Here is a 10,743-nt window from a genome sequence, read left to right as displayed (position 1 = left end):
TTCCATGAGAAATCTTGGGGCCTCTAAGAGGGAACAGGAAGGGGCTTTTTACTGGGCTAGGACTTACTTGTAATGAGTTTTGAGGCAGGACTAGGAGAAATGGGGATCGGCTCTGGAATTAGAAGCTGTGATCAAGTGAGGGCAGTACTAGTCGTCTTTGTTCAGAAGGCAGAGGGCCCAAAAATGGGTCTTGAGTGTCACTGGCAAGAAAGTAGTCATCACTCAAAAGAAAGGACTGTTAGAACATTTTACACCTGCAATGTGACCTTGAGAAATAATATTTTCTTTTGACTTTGCAGTTAGCTCTCTCTATATGTCTATTAGTACAGTCTGATTATTAGCAGGACTCATATTTACTCACTCAAACCTAGGCATATATTTACTTTCCTAGTTCTGGGCTGATTTTTATTATCTCAATATACTTCACTGTCATCAGCTTATAGTTGATAAACTATGGAAATAGGGTAGGTGTCCAATAATGGCACTTACTAAGGGTGAGAAACCCTTTGGCCCCTTTACTCTCACTTAGACATAACCACAGTCTTTGATACAGCGATTAATGTTTTGTCAAGCACATGTAAAGTGCTATGCAAACCCAGCTTCCATCTATCTACCTACCCACCAGCCACCATCCTCCTTTTTCTGGGTCAAGGAGCCATTCTGATATAGAAATTCTGGGGCTGAAAAAAAATAAGGATAAAACACACACACACACACACACACACACACACACACACACACGGAACCTGAGAATGACCTAAAGATATGGGTGAATAATAAGAAGAAAAAGTATACGGTGTTGTGAATACAAAGGGAGAATGATACAAGGAGGGAGTGGCCACCAGAACCAGATGTTGGTGAAAAAAAGCAAGATAATCTCTGCTAAATGGATCCCTTAGGAAATCATTTGAATGGTGGAGACCAAAGCCAGAGGAGGAAGAGGAGACTGCAAATATGGACCACACTTTTAAGTGTGGCGCTGTGCTGAGAAGGACAAAGAGTAGTAGCTAGTAGTAGACATAAAGTCAAGGAAAAAGGTTTTTGTTCACATCTTTAGACAATGGAGAGTTGAACATTCCTATACATTGAGGGGAATAATAATACTCTCCTCTCAAGAGAGGAGAGAGTGAAGACCCAGGGAGAGAGAATCATGAGTGGTGCAAGTCCTACAGGAGATGGGAGGGAGGGCATCGGTGCACAGTGAAAGACACGTATGTTCACACCAAAGGGAAGGAGGGACAATGGGGTGTGAACACAGGTAGGAGGGAGGGCAGGAACTTGAAAGAGTTTCCACCTGGTGACCTCTATTTTCCCTGTGGATGAACAGGTCAGGGCATCTGACCAAGGAAATTGGGTTTGAAATAATCACTCATGGAAATGAGATTATCAATGACATTTTACATGTCTTAAAATAGTAAGAATAGTTATAGTACAGTTAATTTTATTTATTTATTGACACAATCTTTATGAGATAGCAGGATCTCTTCCAAGATGCTTATCAACTAATTTTCCTTATAGAAAACATGCCTCTCAAGAATGATATTTTAAATTATGTTATATTGGGGGGCACCTGGGTGGCTCAGTCAGTTGAGCATCTGACTCTTAATTTTGGCTTGGGTCATGATCCCACGTTGGGCTCTGCACTGAGCGTGGACCCTGCCTGGTATCCTCTCTCTCTCTCTCTCTCTTTCCCTCTGCCACTCTCCCCCACTTGCACATTCTCACTCTGTCTCTCTAAAATAAAAAATAAAAAATAAATTTAAATTATTTTATATTTTTATATGTATATATACAAATAAGGACATTTTTTGAAAAACAGAAAATCCAGTTAACAGTGGTTACTATGGAGGGTGGAAGTATAAGCTGCTCTCACTTTTCATTTTGTACATTTTAGTTTTATTTGACTTTCTTCTTATAACAAGTGTTTTTTTAATATAATCTGAAAGAGAAACAGAGTTCTAATATGAAAGAAAAAAATGAACTTTTTCAGCATCTGGTCCTCTATTCAAGGTTAAATGTCTTCATGAATTTTTTATTCAGAGTTGAGGGTTTCTTCTTCCTATGGATCAAGATGGCCAAAAGGATGGAGAATCTCTTTTCATTAAAAATTATATTCATCTGTGACAGAGCCCCCAAAACTGTTCTCATGTACATTTAAAAAAAAAAAGGAAAAGGAAAAAGAAAAGCATTCTGTAGCTGATATGCTCATGATAGCTCATGATGTCATCAGTGTCCTGACCTCCTATCTTTTTTCTCCACCCCCATTAGCACGTGTCTTCTAACCTCAAGCCCTCATCACACTTACAAAATGGCCACAACAGCTCCAGCCATCACAACTCTATCTCAGATAGTAAGAGAGAAAGGCAAAAGGAGATTACAGGCTGAGTTACCCCCTTTTGAAGGTCCTTTCCATGAAGCCCCCATTCAGCAGCTTCTGCCTATATCCATTGGCCAGAATTAGTCACATGCCCTCCTCTAACTGCACAGGAGGCTGGGTAACGCAGTTTTCAGCTGGTGCCTTGCCACTCTGACCAAAGAGAGCATTCTGTTTCGTAAAGGATGAAAAAGAGACGAGTGCTAAGCAGGACACCAGTAGTCCCATAGTTATCTCAACCTTGAGATGAAAAAGATGAAAACTCTTTTGAGTAAGCTTTCTATAAAATATTTGGCTAACCCTACAACTGAATTGATATTTCTCAGATTTCCCATTCATGCTGCGGGTTGTTCAGCCTTAATGCCCCCATGATACTTCCAGGCTGGAAACATACCAGAGGTGGCAGTAGCCCAAGTCCTGCTCTGGCACTTTCTGTCATATCCCCTGGCACCTCCTCCCACTCACAAGCGGGAGCAGTGCCCTCTGGCTCAGGTTTACCTTGGCTCAACTTCCCGGCTCTTCCCTAGGGCTGCACAGTAAAAAGTCCCGCTCCTGCTTTGCCCCTGCTTCCCTCCTTTTTCTTTTCCCAATTCCCAGGTACGTCTTTTTAAAAAGTATCTCCATTGAGAGTGACTGGAAATTCATATGAATGCTTACTGCAGCTTATACACAATGTGAATTGAAAGTCTTATGGTTTCAGGACAAGTTTATGGAAATAAATCCACACTTACAAATGTTTCATAAGGGGAATAGTACTGTAAATGCAAGACAGGGGTTGAAACAAATGGAGACAAAATACAGAAAGTAGTAGAGAGGCAGAGAAGAAACAGAGTCTGTCCCTCTCTTTAAGCATTCCTGAAAAATCCTTATCTGCCACATATAATTCGGGGGGGAGGGGGGTGAAGCAAGATGCTCTCAAGGATATATTTTTTCCTGTTAGAATGTTGGTTTCTTAGAAAGCGCAATCATGCCATTTGTGTATTCTATCAAGAATCCTGAATTCCAGTGGAAATTTGATAAGTCCCAAATGATGATCCTTCGTGACATAAATGATACATGTTGAACCACTGACATAGGAGCCAAACAGCATAATCAGTAGCATAAATAAAGCCAACCCTTTCCACTGGGCAATCTACAGAAAAGAGGAGAGGAATTTATAGGATTAAAAAAAAAAAGGAACTGAATCCAGAGCCAGAAACAGACCCACATAAATACAGTCAACTGATCTCTGACCAAGGAGCAAAGATAATATGACAGACCAAAGAGCTTTTTCAACAAATGTGCTGGGACAACTGGACGTGCAAAAAAAGAAAAAAATTTAGACAAAAACCTTACATCCTTCACAAAATTCAATGCAAAATGGATCACAGACCTAAATGTTAAATGCAAAACTATAAAACTCCTAGGAGATAACATATGAGAAAACCTAGATGACTTCGGATATGGCAACAACATTTTTAGATACAACACAAAAGGCAGGATCCATGAAAGAGAAAATTGATCGACTGGGCTTCATTAAAATATTAACACTTCTGCTCTGTGAAAGACACTGTCAAGAAAATGAGAAGTCAAGCCACAGCCTGGGAGCAGATATTTGCAAAAGACACATCTGATAAAGGACTGTTACCTAAAATAATACAAACAACTCTTAAAACTCAACAATAAGAAACAAAATCCAACTTAAAAATGGACCAAGGACTTTATCAGATCATCAGAGAAGATGTACAGATGGCAAACAAGCATCTGTAAAGATGAAGCAACCACAATGTCTTCAGTAGGATAATGTGGTAAATGCAGAAAACAGAATACTATTCAGCGCTAAAAAGAAAGATGTGGAGGAACATGAAAAGTTGTGGAGGAACCTTAAATGCATGTCTCTCGATCTCTCAAAAATAAATAAACATTAAAAAAATAATAAAATAAAAGGGGGCGCTTGGGTGGCTTAGTTGGTTAAGAGTCTGACGTCAGCTCAGGTCATGATCTCGCAGTTTGTGAGTTCGAGCCCCACATGGGGCTCTGTGCTGACAGCTTGGAGCCTGGAGCCTCCTTCAGATTCTGTGTCACCCTCTCTCTCTGCCCCTTCCCTACTCGTGCTGTCTCTCTCTCTCTCTCTCAAAAATAAATAAACATTAAAAAAAACATTTAAAAATGCATATTACTAAATGAAAGAAGCCAATCCAAAAAGGTTACATCTGTATGATTCCAACTATATGACATTCTAGAAAAATCAAAACTATGGAGCAATAAAAAAAAGAAAAATCAGTGGTAGCTGAGGGGTGAGGCGGGGGCTGTGAATGGTTGAAGCACAGAGGATTTTTGGAGCAGTGGAAATACTCCAAGTGATCCTATAATGATGGATACATGTTGTCATACGTTGGTCCACTGCCATAGAATGTATGACACCATGAGTGAATCATGGTGTAAACTATGGACCTCAGGTGATTATGACGTGTCAATGTAGGATCATCAAATGTTTCAAATGTACCAACTGGGCGGGGGATGTTGATAATGAGGGAAGTTATGTACGTGTGGAGGCAGGGGAGACATGGAAAATCTCTGTACCTTCCCCTCAATTTTGCTGTGAACCTAAACCTACTCTACTAAAATGTTCTGAATAAAAAAGAGCAAAAAGGGGAACTGAATACATACTGCCCATATGCTCACAGTCGTATGTGCACCCTTGACATATGAAGGAACAGCAGAGTCTTTCTTTGGCCCGCAGAGTCTTTCATATGAGCAACTATACTGGTTGAAAGCTTAAAATAAGGACTAGCATTGCTCTCTGTTGATTTAGGCATTTGCTCTGCCTCAGGAAACTTCCTCATTTAGTGCAAATCTGGATCACAAACCCTACCTGTGTGATTATCTTACATTAAGAAAACTGAAGCTGCATTTGGTACTAAACGTGATTTCTAGAAACACAGTTTTTTTAACAGTGGAATATGAAATTGACCTCGAGACAAAATTTTTATTTCTCTGCTTCTATATGCAAATTTTCCAAATGAGTTAAAAGAAGGCTAAGAAGTTTTGTGGTGAATTAATACCGCTTCAAATACAATCTCAATGAACATGAAATGGAGTAAGATTGGAGACGAATGTCTTAATCACTCATGTGTGGATCTTGACCATGGGGGAGGGGAAGGGAAAAAAAAAAATGATTGTCTTAAAATGCTCCAGAAAGAGAGAAGGGCAGGTAAGGATGTGATTCCTCACTGGCTTCTTGATGAGGAACTTCCTGGGATTTATGCAGGGAAATCGACAGCCAAGCAAATTGGCCCAAGTCATCTCAACACTGGAGGTTCTCTGACTGCATGGTAACTTAAGTGCCCCTGTCCCAATTGCTGTTTGATCCCTTGGGCCTCTGGGGTTTCTACTCTCATCCTTCAATCACCTCTTCACTGGGAGTCCTGATTCTCAATTAGAAAACACTGCAAGGCCAGCTGTGACCTCTGCATAGGGACCCCTCCGCTGCAGCTCTCACCCAGTCCCTTTCTTGGGTGTGAAGTCCTGCAGGACAGTGGATCATGGAGCTGCTCTTCACACAGCAGTGAGATTCCTTCAGATTTTCTATCTGATGACTTTTGATTTCACCATCTTCCTGGTATCACAGGGACCACTGAGATGAGTTACTGTGCTGGATAGCAACTCGGCTATAATAAAAATCCAATTAGAAGTGCACTCATGTTGTTTTTATTTTTTTAAGTCCAGAGTAAGAAAGCCCAGGGCTGCAAGGTTAGCAGAAGAAAGGAAATAACAAAGACCAGAACAGAAATAATGAAATAGAGACCAGAAAAACAATAGAAAAGATTCATGAAACTAAGAGCTGTTTTTTTTAAAAAGACAAACAAAATTGATAAGCCTTTAGATAGATGAAGTAAGAAAAAAAAAAAAAGAGAGACAGAAGACTCAAATAAATTAATTCAGCAAAGAAAACAGGAGACATTACATCTGATATCACAAATATACAAAGGATCATAAAAGACTACTATAAAAAATTATATGTCAACAAATTGGACAATCTAGAAGAAATGGATAAATTCCTAAAAACTTACAACCTACCAAGACTGAATTATGAAGACATAGGAAATCTGACAGGCGAATAACAAGTACAGAGATTGAATCAGTAATCAGAAATCTCCCGGGACCTGATGGTTTCCCTGGTGAGTTCTACCAAACATTTAAAGAAGAACTAACCCCAATCCTTCTCACACTCTTCCTAAAGAACTGAAGAAGACAGAACACTCCCAAACACATTTTATAAGGCCAGCATCACCCTGATACCAAAGCTAGTTAAGGACACTACAGGGAAAGAGAATAGAATGGTAGCAGCTGCCAGGGCCCAGAGGATTGGGGGAAATGGGGAGACATTGGTCAAAGGCACAAAATTCCAGTTTTAAGATGAATAAGTTCTGAGGACCTAACATACAGCATGGTGATTATTGTTAACGCCACTATATTACATACTTGAAAGTTGCTAAGGGTGTAGAACTTAAATGTCCTCACCACAAAAAGGAAGTGGTCATTATGTGACATGGTAGACTGTTGTAATCATTTCACAGTTTATAAGTGTATCAGGTCACTATGTTGTACATCCTGAACTTATACAATGTTCTATATCAATTATAGCTCAATAAACCTGGAAACAAAAGGAAACCAATTTGTCATAAAAACAACAACAAAAAGCCCAAGGCTGGTATGGTATTTTAGACAATAATAAAAGTAATGATAATAAATAGCTTGTATTTAGCACATGAAATGTGCCAGGGACTATTTTATTTTATTTTATTTTATTTTATTTTATTTTATGTTTATTTATTTATTTTGAGAGAGCGTGAGGATGAGTGGGGGAGGGGCAGAGAGAGAGAGAGAATCCCAAGTGGGCCATGCATGGTCAGCGCAGAGCCCAACTCAGGGTTGGAACCCATAAACTGTGAGATCATGACTTGAGCCGAAATCAAGAGTTGGACACTTAACTCACTGAACCACCCAAGCGTCCCGCCAGGGACTACTTTAAACATTTTACTTACATGTTTTGTTCTTAGTTAATCCTCTTATCACTCCTCTAAGATAGATTACTATTATTATTATTATTATTATCATCTCCATTTTTCATATTTGGAAACTGAGACATGGAAATGTTTAAGACCTTAACAGCAAAAGATAATAGAGTCAGGATTCAAACTTAGATCAATTCCTTAGTTGCATTCACTGCTTGTACAATGAATTGTTCACCGTCAGTGATCTCCAAAAGTCTCCTCTTTCTACTATTAGTCACAGTCAAATATTCTTGTTTAATGTTCAAATAGTCCCCCAATTTTGACAATAGGAGTCCATCCCTTCAAGCTGAGTTGAATATGCCTTTGACACACCCATTAGTCTTTGAGTATTTCCCTTACTTTTTTGCCCAGCAAAATGTCTCAGATCATCTTGTATTTTCCCTGCCTGCAGACTCCCAGATTTTTCGGGGAGCCCTGAAGAATCAGTGTTTCTTATATTTGTACCCCCCAAAAAAGTATAATAAAATGCCCCCATAGTAAGTAATACTAGCTAATACCTTTAATGGGATGTAATTATTTTCCAGTTCATTACTTAGGGCCCTGGTTGGATTTTTATTATCAAGAATAAATGTTTAAAGTAATAGAATTTGTTCTCATTAAAGTCATGATTCCCTAAGGAGTCAAAAAAAAAAAATGATAGATGAGTCAAGCCAGGACTTTGGGATTTGATCTTCATAGTGGAAAGCCAGACTTAGTTCAAAACTCTGTAGGTAATCAAAGCACAAGTCTTACTTAATCTGACAAAGACTCCTTCCCCAAAGACATATTAATGAAATTTAACTTATTAAGTTGCTAATTGTTCTATGCTGTCATCAATGTTAAATCAAGACATATTAATCACATCATCATTTCTAGATCCTACAAGGACTTTGCTCTAATTCTACTCTGTGCCCAAAATTTGGTTACCTTAAAAACAAAGCAGGTCACATGAACCAGAAATTTCCCCTTTGGCCCCAGAGGAAATAAAGTTTGTATAAATCTAAAGAAATTTCCCAGAAGACAAACTCTGCCATGCTCCTTTAAAAAATAGAACACTTGACACCTTAGAACCAAGTTCTACCTTTGCATTTACTTAGAAAGTTTCATATGTGTGAATAAGCCAAATGACCACAGAGCATATGCAGGAAGTAAATGAACTTTGGAATCAGATCGATGTATGTTTGAATCCCAGCTCTAAACCTTATGAATTCTGTGACCCTAGGTGAGTTATGAAATCTCTCCTCCGTCTCTGTCTCCTCATTTCTTAAGTGGGTTATTATAGGGGTTGAATAAGATAATTCATTCCTGCATGTAGGACAAAGCCTGGAGAATCCCAATAAGGGTTAGCCACAGCTATTATTGGCTTTCTTCTTTTATCTCTGATGACAGCAATTATCAATGCCACATGTATAAATCAGATTAGGACAAATGATTCTTCATCCAAAAGCTCCCTGGCTTAAACAGACAAAAGTTATTTGTCACTCAAGCAAAGACCACTGTACATCCTGGCAACTCTCGAGGGTAGGTGCTCCCATGTGAGGACTCAACAATCCAGGCTGTTTTATTTAGTTTCCCTGCCATCCAACAGCCTGGTGTCTGCCCTGACCCCAAACTTCCACCCCCAGAACGGACTGGCAGTACAGCATCCCAGCCTCATACTGGTATTGGATGGGAAAGCCTGTGCTTAAGTAAGAAATCAGGCCTCACTGGAGACATTCAAGCAAAGAATAAACAGGTGCTTTTCCAGAACAGAAAGGAAACTCATGTATCAGAAACAGTGGCAAAGAAATGTATCAAAAGAATATGGCTGCACAGGGGAACCTTGGGTGGCTCATTGGTTAAGCGACCAACTCTTGGTTTCAGCTCAGGTCATGATCTCACAGTTTGTGGGTTCCAGCCCTGCATCAGGCTGTGCAGTGACAGTGAGGAGCCTGCTTAGGATTCTCTCTCCCTCTCTCTCTTTTTGCCCCTCCCCTCCTTGCACTCTCTCTCTCTCTCTCTCAAAATATACAAATAAACGTTTTAAATTTATTTTTAAAAAAAGAATATGGCTGCACAAACACCAGAATTTGATCAGAGAAGTATACGGGAATTCTTGGAACAGACAGTATAAGGTCTACATTAAAAGAACCTGCAATCAATTTACAGAAACCTGCTTTTTGGACTGTGCTACAGACCACACAACAAAAGGAATAAAACCTGATGAGTCCTCCTATTCAGAACATTGCTTATAAAAATATTTTAAATGATGCAAAGAATATCCATGAGAGTTCAGGAATATAATATTCAGCAGAACGAAAACCCGGCAGCCAAAGCAGGACCCTTGGCCAACTGTGACGGAAAAGTCCTGATGGATGGACTTCAAAGAAAAGATTGCCAACATCTATTGTTCCGGAAACCAGGATTCATCTGATAGAATCCCCTGAAGGCAGAAGCCACCATATCTAACTGTCTGTCTGCTAAACTGCTTGGCAAATGGACCAGTGGAGAAATAAAATTTCTAGGGCACCTGGGTGGCTCAGTCGGTTGAGCGCCCGACTTCAGCTCAAGTCATGATCTCATGGTTCATGGGCTGAGCCCCGTGTCAGGCTCTGTACTCACAGCTCAGAGCCTGGAGCCTGCTTCAGATTCTGTCTCCCTCTCTCTCTGCCCCTCCCCTGCTCACACTCTGTCTCTCTCTCTCTCTCTCTGTCTCAAAATAAATAAACATTTAAAAAAAATTTTTAAATAAAATTACCATTTACCAGGAATAATCAAAATAGAAACTCTTGTTCGATGAAAATAGTAAGATGCAACATTTGTCGAGCCCTTAATATTCAGCAGGTTGGTCACTTGATTAGAAAAATAACCATTGTTTATTCAACTGTCACTATTAATTTTAAAGCAAAATATAGGTTCACTCATATATAAGAAAAAACATTTTTATTACTAAAAGTAAAATAAATTGAAATATCACAGAATAGTTATATTTCTATTAAAAGTAAAATAAATGGAAATATCACAGAATAGTTATATTGATATTGTATGGTACCAGAGTATTGTAACTAGACTCTGGATATGTTGAAATGTGTTTCAGTCAACATCATCCTCCAAGTATTCCTGTCCATTCATATCTGCCTTAAGTTGCTGACAGATACATGAAATAATTACTTGCCACAAAACAAACGAACAATTCAGGCTGCTTTAACCTTGTGGTTCTGTCTTTTCAGCATGCAGCCTCCTCCATGATCGCTAAGTCAGGGGAAGAGAATGGAAGAGACGTGTTGGCTTTTTTGCTGTCACACATCACATTTTCTTGACCAGAACCATCACATGGCTCTGCGTAGGTCCAAA

The 10,743-nt window shown here is 39.3% G+C and overlaps 1 pseudogene; it reads left to right on the top strand.

The window, feature by feature from the left end:
* Positions 1-9,457: 9,457 nt before the first annotated feature.
* Positions 9,458-9,823, top strand: LOC109492824 (annotated as a pseudogene).
* Positions 9,824-10,743: the final 920 nt, after the last annotated feature.

The sequence above is a fragment of the Felis catus genome, chromosome D2 (assembly GCF_018350175.1).
Source record: "Felis catus isolate Fca126 chromosome D2, F.catus_Fca126_mat1.0, whole genome shotgun sequence".
Classification (NCBI taxonomy): domain Eukaryota; kingdom Metazoa; phylum Chordata; class Mammalia; order Carnivora; family Felidae; genus Felis; species Felis catus.
The sequence above is the reverse complement of the archived record's forward strand: the minus strand, read 5'-3'. Positions and strand labels throughout refer to the sequence as shown.